General features: G+C 41.0%; 1 long non-coding RNA gene across 1 annotated transcript in view; it reads right to left on the bottom strand.

Annotated features, from left to right (window-relative positions):
- Positions 1 to 374: 374 nt before the first annotated feature.
- LOC311578632 overlaps positions 375 to 22,804 on the bottom strand; it is a 36,874-nt gene continuing 14,444 nt past the window's right edge. The window contains exons 2-3 of the long non-coding RNA XR_014772917.1: positions 21,338 to 21,400; positions 375 to 600 (exon numbers count right to left, since the gene is read on the bottom strand). This is a non-coding gene — a long non-coding RNA (uncharacterized lncRNA). The remainder of the gene's footprint in view (positions 601 to 21,337; positions 21,401 to 22,804) is intronic.

Raw genomic sequence — 22,804 nt, 5'->3', positions numbered from 1 at the left:
AACAGATTGCAAAGAGAGGAAGAAGCCAGAATCCCGGCACACTAAGAGAGAGATAAGGCACACTCAGAGTGCCATTACCATTCATAAACTTAGGAACCTAGATCTTTTGTATCCGAGGCCGCTCAACTGTACCCTTGTCAGTGGGGTAAGCTCATATTAGATCCTCTCCTTCTGGATGTAAATTTCCACAGGAAGTGTGGGCATATTTGTTTATGCTACTTTATTTGAGTTCTTATACCTACCACCCTTCTCCACCCGAATCCCTTCCAACACCCCAACACCAGGTAGGAGAGTCAGAAAGTAAGTGGGGAGAGGGGAGTCATTGGCTTCTTTGGGGCAAGTCCAATCTTTATCTTATCAGGATATCTCTCCAGCATCTTTCTTTTGTCTCTTTTCTTCGGAGCACTTGATGAACCAGCAGTAGCAGCAGCAGCAGGAATAGCCACACCTCCTTTCTTGGGACTCTGGTCTTTTTGTTCCCTCTCTAGAGTCCCTAGATTTAAACTATCTACAGCTGGCAGAATCACCCCCCTGCCAGAACACACACAAGGCAAATAGTCTGCTGCTGTGGACAATCTGAAGCATCCCAATATCCTACACCTGGGATTAAAACAAAAACATGTTCACATAACATAAGTAGATTTTTTTTTTAAAGAAACCAAACCTCTCACTATAGGGAAGTACTCACACCATTCTCATGACCACACTCAAGAATGTTGAGCTGAGGCTTCAGAGAACTGATAGAGATGAGGAGACCTGTGTCACGTGCCTTGGGTCTTGTTAGAATTTCTTATGAAATGAATGGCAGATGTAGGGGATGGAGGGAGGAGAAAAATAGAGGAGGGAAGGGAGGAAGGAAAAGAGGAGAAGAGAGGAGAGGAGGGGAGGGGAGGGGAGGGGAGGGGAGGAGAGGAGAATGAATGAACACTTAGGTCAGCTTCTTTTCCATACTGAGGTAACATCTGGTGAATCTCTCCCCTGTACTTAATCTACAACTTGGAATATGTTTTGTTCCCATCTATACCTATAATATTTTGTGTAAAACAAGAACCTCAACTTCCGTCTTCTTATATCAGTGTTCAGGAGTGGACTGACATTTCACTTTTTTCATTTACAGATAGTAATATTCTTGCTTCCGCATGGGCAAGGCAGCTGATGCTTTGTGAACTCCCAGTCCCATGAAACATCAGAGACTTTCCTCCTGTTAGCAGACACCTTCAAATTATGAATACAGCATGGCATAAGCCAGAAATCTTAGCCTATTCTGGGGTGGAGAGAGTAATAAATGACCCTCCTTTGATCCAGTTGAAAACCCATCTGTAGGGTTGATTTGTCCCCTACTTTGCCGGTATGCTGTGCTGGTGGGTGCATTTTAATACATTTGTTTTCCAGTCATTCGGCCCTCAGTGGGTTATAAAAGAGAAAGATGAGATCATTAAGGTGGTACATGGATCTGCTCTATTACCACAGCCCCAAATCCTCCATCTTCATGGAGGCAAAGACCCAAAATAAGAGCCAAAAAGATGAATAGCAGCCCATGCCCACTGTTGTTCTCACATGCCCTTCACTGGCTCCACACACTGGAGCATCTAATCATGTTACCATATTATTGCGGATATAATCAGGTGCAGGGAGGGGACTGAGAAACTATTTGAAAGTGTACCTCTTGTCTTCCAAAACATTTCCACAAAAGCAAATGTGTCTCACCCAACCAAACCATCTCCACAGAGTAACTAACTAGACAAAAGAATGCTATCGCTAGACTATTCCTTCAAATTTTCTTAGTTTATTTTTTTCTTTTATCACTGGTGTGTGTGTGTGTGTGTGTGTGTGTGTGTGTGTGTGTGTGTGTGTATTTAAAAGTCAAAGTTAGAGAATACTTACCAACAAGTAATTGACTGTCCTCCCCTTCTTTTTCCTTAAATGTAACCAGTGTCAATGTTTTAGCTTTGTTCTACACACACACACACACACACACACACACACACACACACACACACACAGCATATTGTATTTTAGCCAAAGTATTTGTACTGTGATTCTGAACTTCCAAGTTTTGATGTTTTATGAAACTGTTCTACAAAATACAATTTGACATTTATAAATAAAACTGACATAAATTTTACTTTTATTCTCTTCTCGTTCACCTAATTTTTGTCATCTCTGAAAACCCATTTTCTATTTATAAACTGTACTTAAGTAAATATACCATAAGTCTGCTCACAGTTCAGCACATCAACTAAGAGTGCAATCCTTTTTATTATACTTTTATTTTTTGAGATTATAAAATAATTACATCACCCCCCTCCCTTTAGCTTACCTCCCTCCAACCTCTACCATGTATACCACCCTTGCTCTCTTTCAAAGCTATGGCCTCTTTTAAATTATTTAATGTGTGTATGTGCATGTACATGTGTATGTATACACTTCTAAGTATATGAATACGAGCTGCTCAGTCTGTTACTTGTATGTGAATATTTTCAGGGCTAATCATTTGGTATTGGACAACTACCAATGCATGCTCTTCTTTGGGGAGGACTATTTCTAAACTCTTGGCATGCCTTAGCTGCCTGAAGTTCTTTGTTTAGTGCTGAGGCCTCTCGATCTTTCTTCCTTCCATGTTACCATGTCTATTTGTGTCTTCCTTGTTCAAGTCATGTTTAGGTAGCCATGAAGGAGTAACTTCAGGGATATAGCATCTCTGACATTTCTAGTCAATACAGTCTCACAGAAAACCTCCTGTTCTTCTGCCTCAGACAACCTTTCCACCTCTCTTCTGCAATGATCCCTGAGCCTTATGTGCAGAAGTTGTATAAGAATGCAGTATTTTGATGCCCACAGTGGTGGCATATGCATTTATTCCAGCACTCAGATGACAGAAGCAGGCAGATCTCTGAGTTTGCAGCTAGCCTGGTCTACATAGTAAGTAGTTCTGGGGCACCTAGAACTACAGAGAGAAACTCTATCTTGAAATACAAACAAACATGAAAGAATGAAATATTTAAAATATAGCTTTAAAGTTAGTAATAGCTTCATTTTGTTTACTCGTTTAGGGATGTGTGTGTGTGTGTGTGTGTGTGTGTGTGTGTGTGTGTGTCTGTGTGTGTGTGTGTGTGTGTGTGCACATGCATGTGTGCACATACTAAGGATCTCTTTTGGGATCCATAGCTGGGACCCAGGTAATCAGGTCTATACACAAATACCCCTGCCTACTGAGAGTCAGCTCACTAACCAAATATCCTCACTTTAGTTGTCAGCAGAGGAATTTGGTCAGTTTTCTGTGTCCCCACCATCTATAGTCTGTCTGTTCTCCATTTCCTTAATTTTAGTTAAAGAGTTGAATATAAATGAAGTGTATAATATCTAAGTTTTGGAGTTGGCTCTCTTCACTCAGTGTAATTCCATGGATGTTCACCCAAGTTGTTTTATGTGTCCTATTTGTTTTCATTAGTTGATAATTAGCAATAATTGTCTTTAATGCACTGCAGCTTGTATTGTCAGTCATGTATTCTATGTCAAATGTTTTCATTTTTAAATGTGTTTTTAACTTATATATTCACTTCATATCCCTATCGTAGCAGCCAACCTCCTCTAATCTGGCTCCCTCTCTCCTACTCTTTTATCCCTACCTACCCTCCCCTTGTCCTCAGAAAAAATGAGGCACTTCCCTCAAAACCTACCCCAGCACATCCAGTTGCATCAAGACTGAGCTCTTCCTCATCCACTGAGGCCAGGCAGGACAGCCCTATTAGGGGGAAGTAATCAAAAGCAGGTAACAGAGCCCATGTCATAGACAGCACCTGCTCAACTTACTAGGAGACCCACATGAAGATCTAACTGCTCATTGATTACATATGTGTAGGGGGCCTAGGTCCAGTCCAGTCTTTGGCTGGTACTTCTGTCTCTGTAAGCCCCAAAATTAGTTGATTCTTTTGCTCTTCTTGCAGAGTTCTTGTCACCTCGGTAGCTTTCTAGCCTTCCCTTCCCCTCTTCCACAGGACTCCCTGAGCTCTGCCTATTGCTTGGCTGTGAGTCTAGGCATCTGATTTGATCAGCACTGTGTAGAGTCTCTCAGAGGACTGCTACATTAGGTTCCCATTTGTAAACATAGCAAAGTATCACTAATGGTGTCAGGGATCTGCTCTCTCCCATGAGGTGAATCTCAGGTTGGGATAGGCATTGCTTGGACATTGCCTCATTCTCCATCTTTTGTTTGTTTGTTAGTTTGTTTTCTAGACGCAGTTTCTCTGTGTAATAGCTCTGGCTGTCCTGGACTCACTTTGTAGACCAGGCTGGCCTCAAACTAACGGAGATCCACCTTCCTCTGCCTCCTGAGAACTGGGATTAAAGATGTGTGCCAAAACTCAAATCCAAGTGGATTAAAGACCTCAACATAAAACCAGAGACACTAAGTCACTTAGAATAAAAAGTGGGGAAGAGAGTGGAACATATTGGCATAGGAGACAACTTCCTGAACAGAACACCAACGGCCCAGGCATTAATGTCAACAATTAATAAATGGGATCTCATGACGCTGAGAAGCTTCTGTAAGGCAGGAGACACTGTCAAGAGAACAAAGCGACAGCCTACAGACTGGGAAAAGATCTTCACCAACCCTACATCTGACAAAGGTCTAATATCCAAAATATATAAAGAACTCAAGAAATTAAACACCACCAAACCAAATAACCCTATTGAGAAATGGGGCATGGAACTAAACAGAGAATTCTCAACAGAGGAATATCAAATGGCTGAGAAACACATAAAGAAATGCTCAACCTCCTTAATCATCAGGGAAATGCAAATCAAAACAACTCTGAGATTCCATCTTATACCCATCAGAATGGCTAAGATCAAAAATTCAAGCGACACCACATGCTGTCGAGGATGTGGAGAGAGAGGAACACTCCTTCATTGCTGGTGGGAATGCAAACTAGTACAGCCACTTTGGAAATCTATCTGGTGCTATCTCAGAAAAATGGGAATAGGGCTTTCTCAAGACCCAGCTATTCCACTCCTTGGAATATACCGAGAAGATACTCCAGCACACAACAAGAAAATTTGCTCAACCATGTTCATAGCAGCCTTATTCATAATAGCCAGAACATGGAAACAGCCTAAGTGTCCCTCAATAGAAGAATGGATAAAGAAACTGTGGTACATATACACTATGGAATACTATTCAGCTATTAAAAACAAGGAATTCCCAAAATTTGTGGATAAATGGATTGAGCTAGAAATGATCATAATGAGTGAGTTAACCCAGAAGCAGAAAGACTCAAAAGGTATATACTCACTTACATCTGCATATTAGCCCAAGGGGCATGTCCCACGAAAGCCTTCACTTACCAGGAAACTGAGACAGAGGGAAGGACATTCTAGTGGGACTCTAGATGAGAGAAGCATGGGAGAATGGCAAAGTAGAAGGATCCAGAGGGTCCTAGAAACCTACAAGTAGAACATTATGATAGGCAGATTTGGGTCCAGGGGTCCCGCTCAAACTAAGACACCAGCCAAGGACAATACAGGCGGTAAACTTTAAACCCCTACCCAGATCTAGCTAATGGTCAGAACATTCTCCACAGTAGAGTGGAGAGTGGGATATGACTTTCTCACGTACTCTGGTGCCTCACCTTTGACCATGTCCCCTGGAGGGGGAGACCTGGTGGCACTCAGAGGAAGAACAGCAGGTTACCAAGAAGAGACTTGATACTCTATGAGCATATACAGGGGGAGGTAATCCCCTTCAGGAACAATCATAGGGGAAGGGAATAAGGGGAAAATGGGAGGGAGGGAAGAATGGCAGGATACAAGGGATGGGATAACCATTGAGATGTAACAAGAATAAATTAATAAAAAAATGAAGAAAAAATAAAATAGAAGATGTGTGCCACCACACCCAGCCCCTCAGTCTTCCTCTTGGTCTCTGCACATCTTGTAGGCAAGGTAACTTTTGTATCAAAGATTTTGTAGGCATATTGGTATCTCCCTCCCATCACTAGAGTTCCTGCCTTGCTGGAAGGTGGCCTCCTCAGTCTCCATGTCCTCCACTGCTAGGAGGCCCAGCAAGAAACATCACCATATCCTCCCTAGAGCCTACCCTGCCGCAGGTCTCCAGCTTGTCTCCATGATGCCCTGCCTTCAGTTACCCTTTTCTCTCTAAGTCCTCTAACCTTCCCTCCCGACTCTTCCCACATCTAACTTTCCTACCTCATTTCCCTCCCTCTCCTCTCTCTCTCTCCTATCCAGTTTCATCTTTACCTCCACTGCCTATTCTATTTTCCCATCTGAGTGAGATTTAAGATTTGCAGGCAAATGGATGGAACTAGAAAGGATAATCCTGAGCAAGGTAAGCCAGACCCAGAAAGACCCAAATGGCATATACTCACTTATAATCAGACATTAGCCATATATTATAAGATAACAATACTACAATTCACAGACCAAAGAACCTATGTAACAAGGAGGGCACAAGGGGGGCCCTCCTTGAATCTCACCCAAAAGTTTTTTTTTCAATGCTTGAAAATTGCTTACATTTTTCTGGCCTCACATCATCTGTGGAGAAGCCCACCATCCTGTGACTGGCCTCCATTATTGAAATAATGCCCTCCCATTCTGGATGTTCTTGACATTTCTTTTGTCTTTAGCTTTTAGATGTCTGGTCGTGCTGAGCCTCATGAGGACTTCTTTCTAACAGAGCTTCAGTCACGTCCACGAATAACTACACTGCTTCCTGCCAAAATCATGAGGTTTACAGCCATTATTTCTTCAAGTATCCTCCCAGCGCCTCATTTCTATTTTCCCTTTGGAACTGTGATGACAGCAATGCTGTATCTTGTGTTAGCTACATCAGTTCCCAAGACGCTCCTCCATTTCCATCAGCTGGCTTTGTCTCTGTCGCTCAGATTAGGCGGTTGCTATGGCTCTCACTGGGTCAGTGACTCCTTTGTTTCTTCTGCTTTGCTTTTGAGTCCATACTCTGAGCTGTTTATCTTGGCTTTTCCAAGTTTTTAGTTCTAACATTTTCAAATTTCTACTTGGCTCTTTAAATTTTTCTCTGATGCTTTCCTTTTATTCCTTACAGGAATGCTGTTAATTATCTATTAAAATCTGTCCTTTTAAACCATGACTACTTTGAACTCTGTCAGATAATTCTAATTCCCCCATCACATCATCATTGTGTTGGTGATATATCCCTTCAGTTTCAGGCTTTCTTGGTTGTTGTAATAAAAACTGATTTTTTTCTAGACCCTGGACAGTTGTTCACTATATTTTAAGAATCTGGATAAACTTAGCATATTAGCTGCCATTTGGGGCCCTCTTCCAGCAGCATTTACAAGAGACTGCCAGACATGGCTGAAGTCAGAAATTTAGAGTTCTTTCTTTAATTAATTTTTAAGGTTTATGTGTATGTATGTGCCCTTGCATGATTTTGTACTCCATGAGCACCCAGAATTCCACAGAGTATAGAAAAAGGTGTTAGAGCCCCTTGGGGACTTGGGTTGTAGACAGTCATGAGTCACCGTGTGAATGCTGGGAACTGATTCCTGGCTCTCTCTTTTTAAAAAATATTTATTTAATTATTTTTATTTAATTAATCTATTCAGATTACAACTCAATTGTTATTCCATCGCTTGTATCCTCCCATTTCTCCCTCCCTCCCACTTTCACCCTATTCCCCTCCCCTAGGTCTAAGACCGAGGGGCACCTCCTCTTCCACTATATGGTCATAGGTTATCAAACTCATCTTGGTAGCCTGCTTATTCTTTTTTTCAATGCCATCAGGCCTCCCCATCAAGGAGAGGTGGTCAAATATGGGGCACCAGAATTCATGTCAGAGTCAGTCCCCACTCTCCACATAACTGTGGAGAATGTGCTGTCCATTGGGTAGATCAGAGTAGGGGTTAAGTCAGTTAGAAGAAAAAGGGGAGAAGAGCCTGGAACACATTGGCACAGGAGACAACTTCCTGAACAGAACACCAACAGCCCAGGCATTAAGATCAACAACTAATAAATGGGACCTCATGAGGGTGACAAGCTTCTGTAAGGCAGGAGAAACTGTCAACAGAACAAAGCGACAGCCTACAGACTGGGAAAAGATCTTCACCAACCCTACATCTAACAAAAGTCTAATATCTAAAATATATAAAAAACTCAAGAAATTAAACACCACCAAACCAAATAACCCAATTGAGAAATGGGGCTCAGAACTAAACAGAGAATTCTCAACAGAGGAATATCGAATGGCTCAGAAACACTTAAAGAAATGCTCAACATCTTTAGTCATCAGAGAAATGCAAATCAAAACAACTCTGAAATTCCCTCTTAATCCTGGCCCTCTTAAGTGGCAGTGGGTTCTCTTAACCAATAAACTTCTCTCCATCCCTTAGAAGTACAGAGGCTTGTGTGAGTTTCTGTTAACACTGACATGGTATTCTTAGTTACCACCCAGAAAGCAGGAGTTTCCCATTACCAGCAATCTCAGCTGTTTCTGCTATGGTGTTGTTTGGCTGCTTCTGGACAGTATAGATAATTCTCACTTTCTCATTTCCCATTAAACATCACCTGATACCACACCACAGGGCATCATTCCAGATTGTTAGAAGGACAAGTTGGGATGCCGACCTGGTCTCTATGGTCACCGTGGATGCTAAAAGGATTTCTGAAAACCACATAGTCTTTACACACCTTCCACAGAGTCCAGAAGATGTTCTTTGTGTTACCTGACTCATCAGTGAAGTCCCTGACATGCCCCAAGGAGGACCTAGCATGGTATAAATGAGAATAAAACCTCAAAGTCCAGAGAATCATAAACCCCAGTGAAGTGGACATTTCCACTTTTAAAAAAAAACTGTAGTTTTTTTCCATTAATTTTTCTAATAAAAACCAAAGCCCTGAGGATAAGCAAAGGGAATTGGCTTTACTTAGCACAGTGCAGGGAAGTATTTGGTGGGTTTCTTACTGCCTTAAAGTGTAAGAAAGAATATTACAACAAAGATGAACATGAAGCAATAATGTGCATCAAGAAGTCCATGGCGTCAACAGCAGCAATAAAACTGAAGTACACAAGATTGAAAGAGGAATGGTCCCTGGAAGAGCTGGAAGACAGAGAAAGGAGGAGAGAAGATATGAGTTCTTTATATCTGGTCTACCTCTCATGCCTTCACTCTGGTGACCCCACCTTTGTGCACACATAGCTCCCCCTGCTGCCACTTAGGCCCATACTCCAGGTGTTGATGTCACCTCCTCCAGAATGCCCCATCTTTCCCCTGGTCTTTAGCTTCCCAAACACTCATACTCACCCCCACTTTAGGATTATCATGTATTGTTTGTCTGTTGATGAAAATTTCCTCTCACTGCCTGTGGGCTTCTTTCGGAAAGTACCCACAGCCTGTTAAATGGAAGAGCCTCCTATGAGAGTAGAAGGATAGTACACAATGCAAGTGAAAAACTGTGTGTTGAAAGAGTACCTGTTTTCTAAATAAAGTTATAGAGGTAGTCAACAAGTGTAGCAATCAAAGGTAACTAAGTTGTTCTTCTAAGTGACTGCTTCAAGACTCCTTTCAAGTCTCTGTTCTCAGGATTTCTGGAACACATGACTAAGGAGAGAAGGAAAAAGCTAGTTTAACCACTCAGGTGAATTTTCACTCCATTTGCAGAATTCCCTGCTCACCGTGCTCTATTGGAATAATGTATGCCTATCCCTGCTTTGGTACTTGTGGCTTCTCCTTCTAGAAAACTTGTGTCACGGTCCTCTTGGCGTAAGTAGTAGCACCCATTGGTCTCCCTTCCTGGTCAGCCTGGGAGCGCCTGGATTCACTTGTGTCCACCATGTTTAACCTCATTGTCTTTTCCATTGCTTAAATCTACCAGGGCCCTGACTATTCCTGCTTGAAGTTCCTTTTCTAGTCAACTCAGCTTTTACTGAGTTCCCTCAGAGTACTTGTTGCTATGTCTAATCCACTTTTTATTGCATAGAGAAGAGAAGAATCCTCCAATACTAAGACTATGGAAGTTTTTCTTCAAGAGAAAACATAGGATTTAAAGCCACAGAGATGTGTTTCAGTAGGGGCTGTGGTCTTCCGCACTGATTCTGTGTTTCCTTGACTGCAGCTCTGCATGTGAAGCTGAGATTTGAGTTCAGCAGCCCCTTCTCCATTCTGCCTCCATGAACAGGAGCAGTTTCTGCACCACTGGTGTGGAGCTTTAAAAAAAAATCTATTTTCAAAAAAAGAAAAGAAAAAATAAAATTTAAAAAGATTATTACTGGGAACAATAATGAGAGCAAAGTAGAAGAGCACTGCTCTTGTTTTTGATCAGAAGGTAGACAACACTTTAGCCGAACCTACTACCCTTCCTATAGTCTTCAGGCAAGACATTTCCCCTATCAAAGCCTTTGCTCCTTCCTTGTAAACATAAGTGAAATAGTTAGCATAAAATATACATATAATCTTTGTCACAAAAGATAATAATAAATAAATTACAGTATTCCTATTGTATTGCACAGGGACTTTAGATCTAACTAAATGTAGTTATATTTTCTTGGCATGCTTTTTCTGAAAGGACTGTCTTATCTGAGCAACTGGCCAATCTGTCAGATGATGAAACAGATGTTTTCTCAGTCCCAAGCTTCTTGCGTCTTTGGAGTAGTAATACACAAGTGGCTGGGGGCTGAGATCCTGATGGCTATAGAAGACCTTAAATTGTGCCTGCTCTAGAGTCTTATCTTCAGAGTTTGTGAGATTCCCCTAGTCCTCTACCCCAACCCCACTTCCATTAAAGAGTATTCCATATATGCCAAGTTATGACCACTGTCTCCACAAGAATCCAGGATAAGATTTATCCACCTCCTCTCAGCACATCCCAGAGCTCAGGCTATTTCAGATGTAGAATGTAAGTAAAGATGCTTGCTATGCCTGTGACCCTATAAAGACATTACCTTACCATGGTGGCCTATGGTCACCGCCACATTTGAAGAATGGGGTCAATTTTTTGAATGCGACATTAGGAAAGTCTTTGCATTTAGTTTTGTCAAAAAGGTCAAACATAGATTTGTTTGAAATAAAATATAATATTTTTGCTTTTTACATAGCATTTTATGTGGAGTATTCTTAGAAATTGAAAGGGTTCATTTGGCCCTAACACCTAGGGTTGGTTCTCAGGATTTCCAGATACTTCCACATCTATAGCAGAAGAAGGACTCCGATTGTGTGGAGTAGCCCCAGAAACATTAATAAATCCCCTCTAAACCACCAGTGTCTTTTGGGTGTGTGAGTTTTCACTGCCTGAGATTCCCTCCTTTAGAAAGATGGTATTTTGGGAGCAGGGCCATAAGCAGTAAGGAACAGGGAACTGGGTTATAGTCCTAGGAGACCTCTTTTCTTTCCTCGTCAATATGGAAAATAGAAATGCCCTGTGGTGGTTTCAATGAGAATGGCCCGCATAGGCTGACGTACTTGATGTCCAGTGGAACTGTCTGGGAGGGATGAGGATGTTAGGTGCATCACGGAGAGTGGGTGGTAAGGTTCCAAAGCTCATGTCAACCTGTCCCCCCCCCCCCGTGTGTGTGTGTGTGTGTGTGTGTGTGTGTGTGTGTGTGTGTGTGTGTGAGATGGTGAGGGAGGCTTATATATCAAAATGTTAGCTCTAGCTACCACTGCATTTTCATCCCTGCCTGCCTGCTGCTATGTTCCCTGCCTTGATGGTCATGGATTCACTCTCTAAAACTGTAAACCCTAAGTAAATTTTTTTTCTATAAGTTGCCTTGGTCATGGTGTCTTATCACAGTAATAGAAAAGTAACTGAGATACATTTCATGGAATGTTGCAATGTTGGGTGAAATTGCACATAAAAATATTCTATCAAAGATGGAAGCCAGTTCAGCTGTTTGCTATGCAGCACTTTGAATTTTAGCTTTGATATCCACAGCAATCCTGAAAAAGAGTTGGAGTACTCACTATTTTCCCTCTTGAAAAAAGAAAACAACTACTTAGAGATAGTGATTCATCTTTTTCATCTTATTAACTTTTATAGTTGTTTCTGTTGGTGATGTTACTTGATTCATTTATCTCATTTGTGAGAATTAACAGTGAAAATACAAATATCACTAATTTAGTTACCATGGGATTCTCTTAGACTAAAATTATTTTTCTTATTTGTTTCTAAAATATAAAATAACTTTGCATTTACTATGAAAGTACTATTTAACATATTGACTTTTATGTCATGATATGGATCTTAGATACAAAATCAAATAATAAATTGCTTTAAGACTATCATGCAAAGAATACAGTTTGTATTTTTGAGTAACTGGGAACCTTTCTGCTTTCAGACAGTAAGAAAAGCAAACCACATTTGTTCTTGTGATTCGGATACCAAAGTCAATGAATAAATTAGTACCAAGTCTACAAGTAAGTTACTCAAAATGCTATTTATTTTTTCATTAATAACCATTTTCTCAAAAGAAAAATAAAGACTCTAGTCACTCTGAAAATGACATTCAACATAAAAAGAATCAGTCTTTCATCATTACGTGCATGGATTTCTTCTGTTGCACAATAATTACAGTAAGGTTGATAGTTTAAAAGGACATGTTCTTTCTGTCCTCACAGTTTCACAGGTCAGAAATACAGGTAGGTTTCATGGGTAAAGCCCCTGACCTTTAACTCTCCACTTAGGATCCCACAGGACTAATATCAAGACATGAGGCAATCTCTTTTCTGAAAACCCCAAGGAAGCATATTTGTTTCAATTGAGGGCCTCGTGTCCCTGCTTGCTCTCCTCTAGAGACCATTCCTCCTTCTTATAGGCCACTGACCCTCCATGACATGCCATCCCTCCATCTGCAAAGCCAGCAGTGTTTATGTTTCCATTCTCTATTCTTTGCTACTAGCTTGGGGGAAATTCTGCTTTTACAAAGCCCATCTGATGGGATAATGCCTCTACCTTTATTGGAAGGCCAATTAATTTGAGCTGTTAATTACACCTGCAAAATCCCTTGAAATGGTAACCTTGACTAATGCTTGATTAAACAATGATGGAGAGAAACTTTGAGAAGGACACCTTTGCAAATCTTCCCACGTCCCTGTATTGCCAAAAATAAAAAGTGAGATACATGGGAGTGTAAACTCCAATGATATATCAACATGGTAATTATAATTACCGTTGCTCTCTGTTCATGACTTTGGTATTGGGAATAAACAGGATAGGGAAGAAAAGAGTCCTAATTATGATCCAAGGCAAAGAACATTGTGAATCAGGTAAGAACGAGAACCCTGGAGATTGGAATAGCAGTACTGTCACTATGTTTTGAAGGACTGTCAACATGATTTGCTCGTGGATTTCCTGTAGGGTCTGAGAAAAGTTGCTAAGTACAACTCTGAGGATTTTAGTCTGAGAAGGCAGAGGACTTTACTGAGAACTCATTTACTAAGCTTGGGAAGTTTGGAGGAAGAACAGGTTTGTTGGGGGAAGCTCTGGTTTTAGACATGTTAAATTAAGATGTCTTTTAGGCATTCAAATGAGACATCGAGTAGCATAGAATCTGAAGCCCAAAGGAGGTTGTCTGTGGACAGATGCTTTTTAAAGCTCCAAGACTAGATAAGATCACGAAAAGAATGTTAAGTAAAAAAGAAGAACTCCAGGACTGAGCTCTGAATCCTCAAAGTTTCCAGGCCAGGAAAAGAGATGTAGCTCAAAGGTGATCAAAACAGGGCAGCTACAGAGAAATGAGGAAATCGAACAAACCTGGACAGCAAAGAAAGAGCGTTCTGATGAGGATTGTATGAGGGACCATCTGTTCAAAGGGTGGAACCAGGACAAGAGGTAGGAGGGCCCAAACAAGCTCCTGTACCTAACTCTTCAGTGTCCTTGAAGACAATGACTTATTGTATAAGGAAGAAAGTATCGTTCATTGTGGTAGGTCCAGGAGAAAATAGAGTTTGGTGGCGTTTTTTATTTTCTTTTGTTTTTTAGATCATGTGTGTAGACATATTTTTCCAGGTTTTATTCATAAAAATCAGTCAAAGAATTCAAACCTATTATGTAAAAGGCTGGAATATAACCTAAAACCAAGAAATAACAGTGAGAAGAATAAACCACAAATTTCTAACCGTATTCTTTACATTTGTGCCACTGTGACAAACTATCTGATGAAACAACTTAAGGATGGGTTTATTTTGCTCACAGACCCACAGGGTTTATTTAGTCCATGGTTACTTGGCCCATGTCCTTGAGTTCAACATCATGGCAAAAGGAACATGTGGCAAAAGAGGTTTTGCTTTATTTTTACTTATTTTATATTTTTACTTTTGTTTGTTTGTTTTTTTAAGACAGGATTTCTTTGTGTAGCCTTGGCTGTCCTGGACTGAATTTTTAGATCAGACTGACCTTGAACTCATAGATATCCACCTGCCTCTGACTCTCTGAGTGCTGGGATTACAAGCATGTACCACTGTGAGAATTTTTTAACCTCACTAAAGACTGGAGTGAAATAGAGAAAGGAGCAGACAATACACAATATGAGAATAGGGGGCGGGAGCAAGAGACTGACCCTTCCCTTCAAGAACAATGATTCCACTCTTTTTCTTGCAAATTTCAGAATGTTATTTTTATTTACAATTGATTAAAAGTCCACTTCAAATGAGTTTTGCAGGGAAGTGACTCTGAATGAATGAAAGAGGACATAAATCTGAACTTTACAATTTTGTGATGGAAGGGAAGCAGTAGCACAGGATTGGATGAGATGGCATGGATGGGTGGTACAAAGTGGGGCGAGAGAGGATAGATGGAGAGTGATGGTGTGGAGTGATGGGCTAGACTCATCCTTGGCCTGACTGCTACTTCTCATTAAGTGCCAGATCATTGCCAAATCAACACACATCTTTCTCAAATCACCCAGTCTGAAATACCCCCCACTGCCATCCCAGGTTTTCTGGTTTTATTTATTTATTTATTGTTGTTTTGTTTTGTTTTAGTTTTATGAGATATACCATATATAAAATGATACATATTTTACTAATTGTCTATGTCTTCAATAATTATACAATCATGCTGTTATCATGAAAACACCATGTCAGCAGAAATCCTGCTTGCTTTCCTCACTTCTGTGAGTTCGTATGAACAAATAAATTAAGACTGGTAATGGACCTTGCAGCTAAACAGACCTGAACTCAGACCTAGTTGGATAAACTTCAAAGAATTGTTGGATTTATTTTAACATTGAAGCCCTTACTTTTAAAAAGAAAATGATAAATTTTGCTTCAGGATTATTGCGGAGGTAGAAACAAAAGAAAGCATGCAAACGGTGCCTGACAGTAACACGTTTAACGAACTTCAGATACGGACTATGCAACTAATCACAGAAAGCCATACCCAATGGGACCACAGAGGCCCCTGTTCCATCGGCTGAGTTCCAACAGAGGTTTCCGAGGAGAACATGTGTGAGTGGGCTTAGTGTAGCACTTCTGATGCAGCCCAGCTGTCTTAGCAGCTCCATGCCCTTTCTGTTCTTGAATGACTGGAACTCCATCTGTAGTCCTTCCAGCACTGTGCCATGTCTTGGGGGTGGTACAAGAAGGGACTTGCCATTTTGGGACATATGCTGTTAGCTTCTTGGCCAAGTTTCACCCACCCTTGAGAAGCAGAACCTCCATACTGTCTGACCATCCTACTCCTTCTCTTCTTCATCATCTGCCTCTACCTCCCACCTGTTGGCCCTCCTGTCCCTACTGAGCAGGCACTGTGGGCTAGGTAAGAGGGTGATGCCATGTAAGTTTTTCTAGAGTTTACTTAAGGAATGGAACATTGAGAGAGGTGTCAGAGACCTACATTCTTTCTTCATATCTCTCTAATTGCTAAGTAGCTTGTCCAATGTAATAAGAGAACCAGCATTCTCCAGTGTCAAGACTTCTCTTTGGTCGTTGGCCACATCAAGGTCTCACAATGAGTTAGCATATGAACTCCTTGAGTGCAATATGGATATGACTGGTGGCTAATGACAAGATAAAATACATGGATGGATAAAAGTTAGACTATGATGGAAAGAAGGAAAGAGAAAGGACAACAGGACATATTAAATATATCGAAGCCTAATGTTTATTAAGACTTTAGAGACTCTCCCACATAATCAGCATGTTTCCTCTGAGCAGGGATATGGCTGACAGGCCCAGAATGTTTGTATGTTAAGTTAATGCTCTCCAGAAAGGCATGGAGTCTTCATGAATTACAACCAGTTAATTGCATTCCCACAAACATCCCTCTTCAGTTTTATATCTTGCTTTGGGTGAGAGTTCCCTGACTGTCACTAGCTCGTAGCTTGTTGCTTTGCTTTCCTTTATCAGCATTACTGTATGGCCCAGGTCCTATAGAAAATAGATATTCTCTGAATATGTAATTTATGTATTTTTATATCATAGATTTTAGAGGCTCCTGTAGATGACTAAAGTCCAAAAGGAAGCCTGAAGGAGCTATCCAGGGAGGCTCAGGCATACCTGGTCTCCTCTCTTTGGATTCTTCTTTGAGGCCATGAAGACTCAAAGAGAAAATTACAGTGAGTCCAGATATGCAAATAGGAAAAAGACCCACGGGCTGAAAACTGGAGGACCAGACATTGTACCCAAGAAAATAATGGCTTCCTTCCACTCTTTGATCTTGTTATGTACAGAGAGCTATTAAGACCCTCATATCAATCCTGAAATGAGGAGGAATAGGAGGGAAAAAACACTTTATCTGACATCTTCATCTGAGGGGAGAGATTTAACTCCACTGAGGTTACCATGTCCCATGGGACTCTTTAAGTACCAGGATGTCTAGGCGATGGGGTTAATGACACACTCTAGGTGTCATGAGAAATCACCCAACAGATGTGATTACAAACTCAGGCCAGAGGACCCTCCCCAATCTCTTCTTTGCTGATTTCTTAAATAATCCCCTACTGTCTGTCTTGTTATTTGTATTTGAGGCCTGTAGAAAATGCCTGTACTCCACACTCTGCCAGTCCTAAGCCTGGGTTCATGATCCTTCGCCCACTTCTTTCCTTGGCTGATGCCTATCCAGTCATCAAGACTTTTCTTCGATGCCACCTCTTAATTCATCCTGGGCTAGATGCCTATTTTTCCCTAGTGCATAGTTACAAGGGAAAGAGATATTATAGGTAAATTTCAAATTAGCAATTGAAGGTGCACCTTTTAAGTAAATAATTTCTCTTTCAAAATGTAAGATTTGCATTAATTCTTCTAAAATTTCATACATGTATAGAATATATTTTGACAATATTCACCCCTACTCTTTCCCCTAACTCCTCCAAGATCCAACTCTCTCCCCACTTTTTGTTTTCTATTTAAAAAACAAAAACCACTTCGTATACGTAGTGCTTTCCATATATACTCAAAGGTTTGGTCCATCTACTGGGGACCACACACTTAAAGAAAACTAACTCTACCTCCCCCAGAACCATCAGCTGCCAATAGTTCCTCAGCACGTGTAGGGGCTCACATGCCCCTCCTCCCTCCACACTGGAGAGTTTCCAAAATGGAACCAAAAGGCAGGAGGAGAGAGAGATGACACCCCTAGTGGACTTGGATCTGCCATCAAAGAAAGAAGATGAGGGTCCCAGTTTCTTCCTTGTATCTTCCCAACTCATCCCCAAAGACAGACTCCATAATAAAGCTCCCTGAAGCACACTCCCTGGACCTGAGTTGCTGATGAGACATAGGGATCTTAAACGGCTTCTCACCCCAATGATCATCAATAATTCTTAGAGTGTCCATCCATTACAAAAGACCAAGACATCAGAAACTAAGATGAGGCTCATGAACCTGGAAACTTGGCAGAAAAAATGCAAATCACTCTTAAACTAAGGACTCTTGTTAAGGATTTCTTTTGTATATGCCTGCTCACTTGCCTGCTGCTTCCTAGAAGAGTTAAAAACAAAGAACTAGTACAAATGTTTGATAAATGAACTTAGTCAAAGACCTGCCTGTTCTCAGTCATCTGAAGAGATTCAGGAAGAGGCTTTCATGACATTTGAGGAAGTTATATAATTTTTGGACAGCCTATGTGTCTGAGAATGAATCTTTCGAAATACTGAGCTACAAGCTTCCTGATAGAGGAGTCGTTTCACAGTCACCATCATATTTCCAGAATTTAGACTGCCGAGTATTATACTGTGTCTGCCAAACCATTTATTCCACATGAGAAAACACATTCCTAGGTTTCCATCCCTTTGTCCTTGAAACAATACCAAAATAAGGATCATCTATGCTCCATATTTTATTTGAGAACAGCCAGTTATCTCAGCATAAGTGTTGTAGGGCAGGTTTCCCTGAAGCAAATTCTGAGATAAGGCATGTGTGTGTGTTCACATTCATGCACGCATGGTGTGTGTGTTTGTGTGCGTGCGTGGATGCGTGCATGCGTGTGTGTGTGTGTGTGTGTGTGTGTGTGTGTGTGTGTGTGTTACTTATGACCACCTGCCCCTGGGGGGACATGAAGAAGGAGCAGTAAGCCAAATTGTATCCTTCAAAAAAGTATCATCAAGCCCCGCTCTCCAGAGACTTCAAATGTGACATTTATTTTGAAATAACATCTTTATAGGTCATAGTTAGTTAATGATCTTGAGGTGAGACCCTACAGAATTTAGGATGGCGCTAAGTCCAATGACTGGTTTCAACTAAAAGAAACAGGAGAGGATTATGATTACAATACACAGACATTGAAAAGCCATGCAAAGACCCAGGTAGATAAAGGGGAGATAAGAGTGACAATGCCACAAGCCAGGGAACATCCACCGGAGACCATGGTATGTCGGTACCTTGAATATAGACTTTTGGCCTCAAGAACTGTCAGCCAGTGTCTATTGTTGCATACACTGTGTGGCACTCTTTATTTCATTCTTCAGGCAAAGGGTTTAATGGAGATATGGAAAGAGGATCAGGATCCGAGATAAAAAGTTTCCACCTACCTCGGAAGACCAGAGCCAGGTCTTATAAGATCTCCTGTGAGGAACTGAAGAAGCTGGAGGTGTCAGATGATATCATCAAACTAAGAGACACTATGCTTTCTTGTAGTTTAGGCTGAAGCAATTATTTGAAAAGTTCGAAGAATATTTCTAGAGAAGAGACATCTGGAAGGAAAATGGGACTTAGTGTTTGGTGGGACAGTGGTCACTTGTCTTACCTGTGGCCATTTTCTCTTTAAGACTTTGCTACCTGGAAGGGCCAGTATCCAAGAATGAGGGAAATGTCATTTCTTATGAGATGGAGGAGGAAGAAAGCTGCTGCTGGATGTGGGCTGTCAGCTATTTGTCAGGATCTGGTTTCTAGAGCAGGAAGGACACCAGAATAGAAGAGTCCCTGGGAGTAAAGCTAAGCATCAGCTGTGTTGTAGAACTGACCACAGAGGCCAGCTTGCTCTCAGTGAACTGCCAATCCATTTTTCACAGGTATCCCCATGAATGCCAACTCCTCTATATTTCTGGGTTGCTCATAAGGATTTTTGAGCAGGTAGGTGAGTGTGGATGTCCTGAAGAGGCCCTCAAACAAAAAGCAATAGCTAGAAGCCACAGCCCAAGGCAAGATGGCAACTCAGGCTCTGGGAGTGTGTGCAGAGTAATGCTGCAAAGAGAAGCAGAGGATAGGCAGTGTCCAGGACACCCAGTAACTCCAGCACTGCAGTCCAGGTATCTTCCAAGAGATTTCTCAGTGCACCCACTTTACACTAGGAGCTCCTTTTCCTGTCTACAAGGAGAGAAACTGGAGCTGGAGGCAAAGTGGCTTACCTCTAGCCCCACAGATTTTAATTGGCAAGGCTAGGATATACAGGGGGAGGTAATCCCCCTCAGGAACAGTCATAGGGGAGGGGAATAAGGGGAAATGGGAGCAAGGGGAGAATGGGAGGATACAAGGGATGGGATAACCATTGAGATGTAGCAAGAATAAATTAATAAAAAAATTTAAAAATCTACACATTAAAACAAAAAATAAAATAAAATAAAGTGCTAGATCTGCAAAAACCTGTGCTTTTTCCACCCTACCACCCTGCTCATTGGCCTGAGACTTTCTCTAGTACAAACTCAATGACTCCCTTGTTGATTCCTGGATTTCCAATTCATTATGGACTTTCTGCCCATGTGGTGGATATGTATGCAGACCCAGCTGCCTGGCACAAATGACATCACTCTCAGCGTTTGCAGTTTCTTTGGAGCTTAGAGAACCACAATATATATATAGTTGATCATATCTCTCTCTCTCTCTCTCTCTCTCTCTCTCTCTCTCTCTCTCTCTCTCTCTCTCTCTATCTATCTCTGTGTGTGTGTGTGGTGTGTGTGTGTGTGTGTGTGTGTGTGTGTGTGTGTGTGTGTGTGTTTAGGCCTGATCACTTGAAATTAGACTACTTGTCATTAATTGCCTATAACTCTTCAACTTGGAGTATGGCCTTGTGATATTCTCTTCTATTTACGTTGGCATGTTAATGGGGGTTGTCACTCTGTAGGTCTTGTAGGCTTCTACATAGGCTACTTGGGGTTACAATATTACAACTGAAAGCCACAGATTATCCCATTTTTTGTTTTAATATGTAGATATATTTTTAAATTTTTTTATTAATTTATTCTTGCTACATCTCAATGGTTATCCCATCCCTTGTATCCTCCCATTCTTCTCTTGCTCCCATTTTCCCCTTATTCCCCTCCCCTATGACTGTTCCTGAGGGGGATTACCTCCCCCTGTATATCCTAGCCTTGCCAATTAAAATCTGTGGGGCTAGAGGTAAGCCACTTTGCCTCCAGCTCCATGCCCAGTGCTAGGCATGGAAAACCTTTTGAGTTGCAGGTCAGGTGTATTTGAGAGAGTGCCCAGAAACAATACAAGCTATTATATTGTTTGTATCGCCCTCACCCTTGGTTGTCTTCCAGGCATCAAAGGGAAGACCCCAATGCTGAAAACACCATGCACTCTGGACATAATAGTGAGAAAAGTAGAATTAGAATTGACGTGGAAACCTTCTCCATAAGAACTCCTTCTCATAGTACTGAAAGAAACCATGCAAGCTGCCAAGGGAGAAAAGCAATCAATAGTCTTACCCAGATATAAAGCCACTGAATAACAATAATGACCAAAATGTCAAGCTCTACTGAAGGTGTAATAGTGACACCTATATCCTGGGGCAAACAATAGCCATCTAGTTGGACTTATGCTCCATTCATTATAACAGATTTCATGCCAGTACTATAAATCTAGCCCACCACCTGCAGCTAGTAAAGCAATGGACCTTAGAGTAGAATGTACTACTGCCATTCCCTCAAATCCATGTAATTTATAACTGCATTCTAAATACTCACTCTTATACTCAGGGACAAGTGTAGTCCTCATCCATCATCAAAGAAGCATTTTGAAGCAGAGACCTAAAAGACACAATAGGTCAAAATGCAGAAAACAAGTGATAAGAGATACACAATCACAACTGATACATATAAACGCAAGCCCTACACCTAAGGCTTAGAGAACATCAGAGAAGAGGGGGAAGAAAGATGGGAAGAGCCAGAAGAACATGACATCTTCAAGGTAGTGTCTTCTATATATGACAGCAAACCTGTAGCCAGGAAATGGTAACGCTATAGTTACCTAAATAAGAATGACATAATGACGATACCAGTTGACATGTGAGAAGTCTCACAGGGCTCCACCCCTAGATGAAGAACTACAGAAATTTAACAGCTACTGAGAAAGAATCAGTCTTCTCCAAAGATGAGCCTTTGGACAAGTAACCCAATCCCAAGCGGTTGGTCCTAAATAAATATGTATGTGAGCAACACTAAATGGACTCAAAATATAGGCATAGATACAGATAGACATAGGGAGATTATATATGAAAGAGAGACAGACAAACAGACAGACAGACAGAGAAGGTAGATAATACATAGAGGCCAAAATGAGAAAAAGTGAGAGGACATGGAAGGAGTTAGAAATAAAGGGAAGAAGAATGATGTAAATACCATACTCAGATGAAATTCTCATTGAATCTTTTTGTAACTAGATGAAAACATAGACAGTGTCCTACATGGCATAGGTATGGGGAAGAATGTTCTGAATTGAATTCTATTTGCTCAGGAAGTAATGTCAACAACTAAAAAGTGTCATCTCATAAAATTAAAAAGCTTCTGCATACCTAAGGAAAAAATTAATAGAGTGAAAAGGAAGCCCACAGAATGAGAATCTTTGCCAGCTATGCATTTGACAAAGGACTAATATCTAGAGTATATAAAGAACACAGGACATAGAATTGAAATTGCCCATTCAAAAAATAGGCTATGAGCCGGGCGGTAGTGGTGCACACTGTTAAACTCAGTACTCGGGAAGCAGAGGCAGGCAGATTGCTGTGAGTTCAAGGCCAGCCTGGTCTACAAAGTGAGTCCAGGACAGTCAAGGCTACACAGAGAAATCCTGTCTCAAGAAACCAAAAAGAAAAAAAAAGCTATGAATTTGAACAGCAAGTTCTTAAAAGAAGAAATAAAAGTAGCCAAGAAATACCTTCATTGTCCTTAGTATTTAAGAAAATGAATATCAAAACAACTTTGAAGTTTCACCTTACCCTAGTCAGACTAACAAGGATAAACAAAGGAGCTGAAAACAAATGCTGGATGTGAATAAATGTAACCTTCATTCCCTGTTGGTAATGTCACAAATTGTTGCAGTCACTCTTGAAATCAGGAAATTAATGTGGAAAATTATAGATATATATAGATATTTGTTCAGTAATGTTCAATTCTGTTGCTGTATTCATAATATTTAGGAAATAAAAGCAATCC

This window comes from Acomys minous (assembly GCF_964271855.1).
Source record: "Acomys minous genome assembly, chromosome: 12".
NCBI classification, from domain to species: Eukaryota; Metazoa; Chordata; class Mammalia; order Rodentia; family Muridae; genus Acomys; species Acomys minous.
Note: the sequence above shows the minus strand (reverse complement) of the source record. Positions and strands in the feature narration are given on the sequence as shown.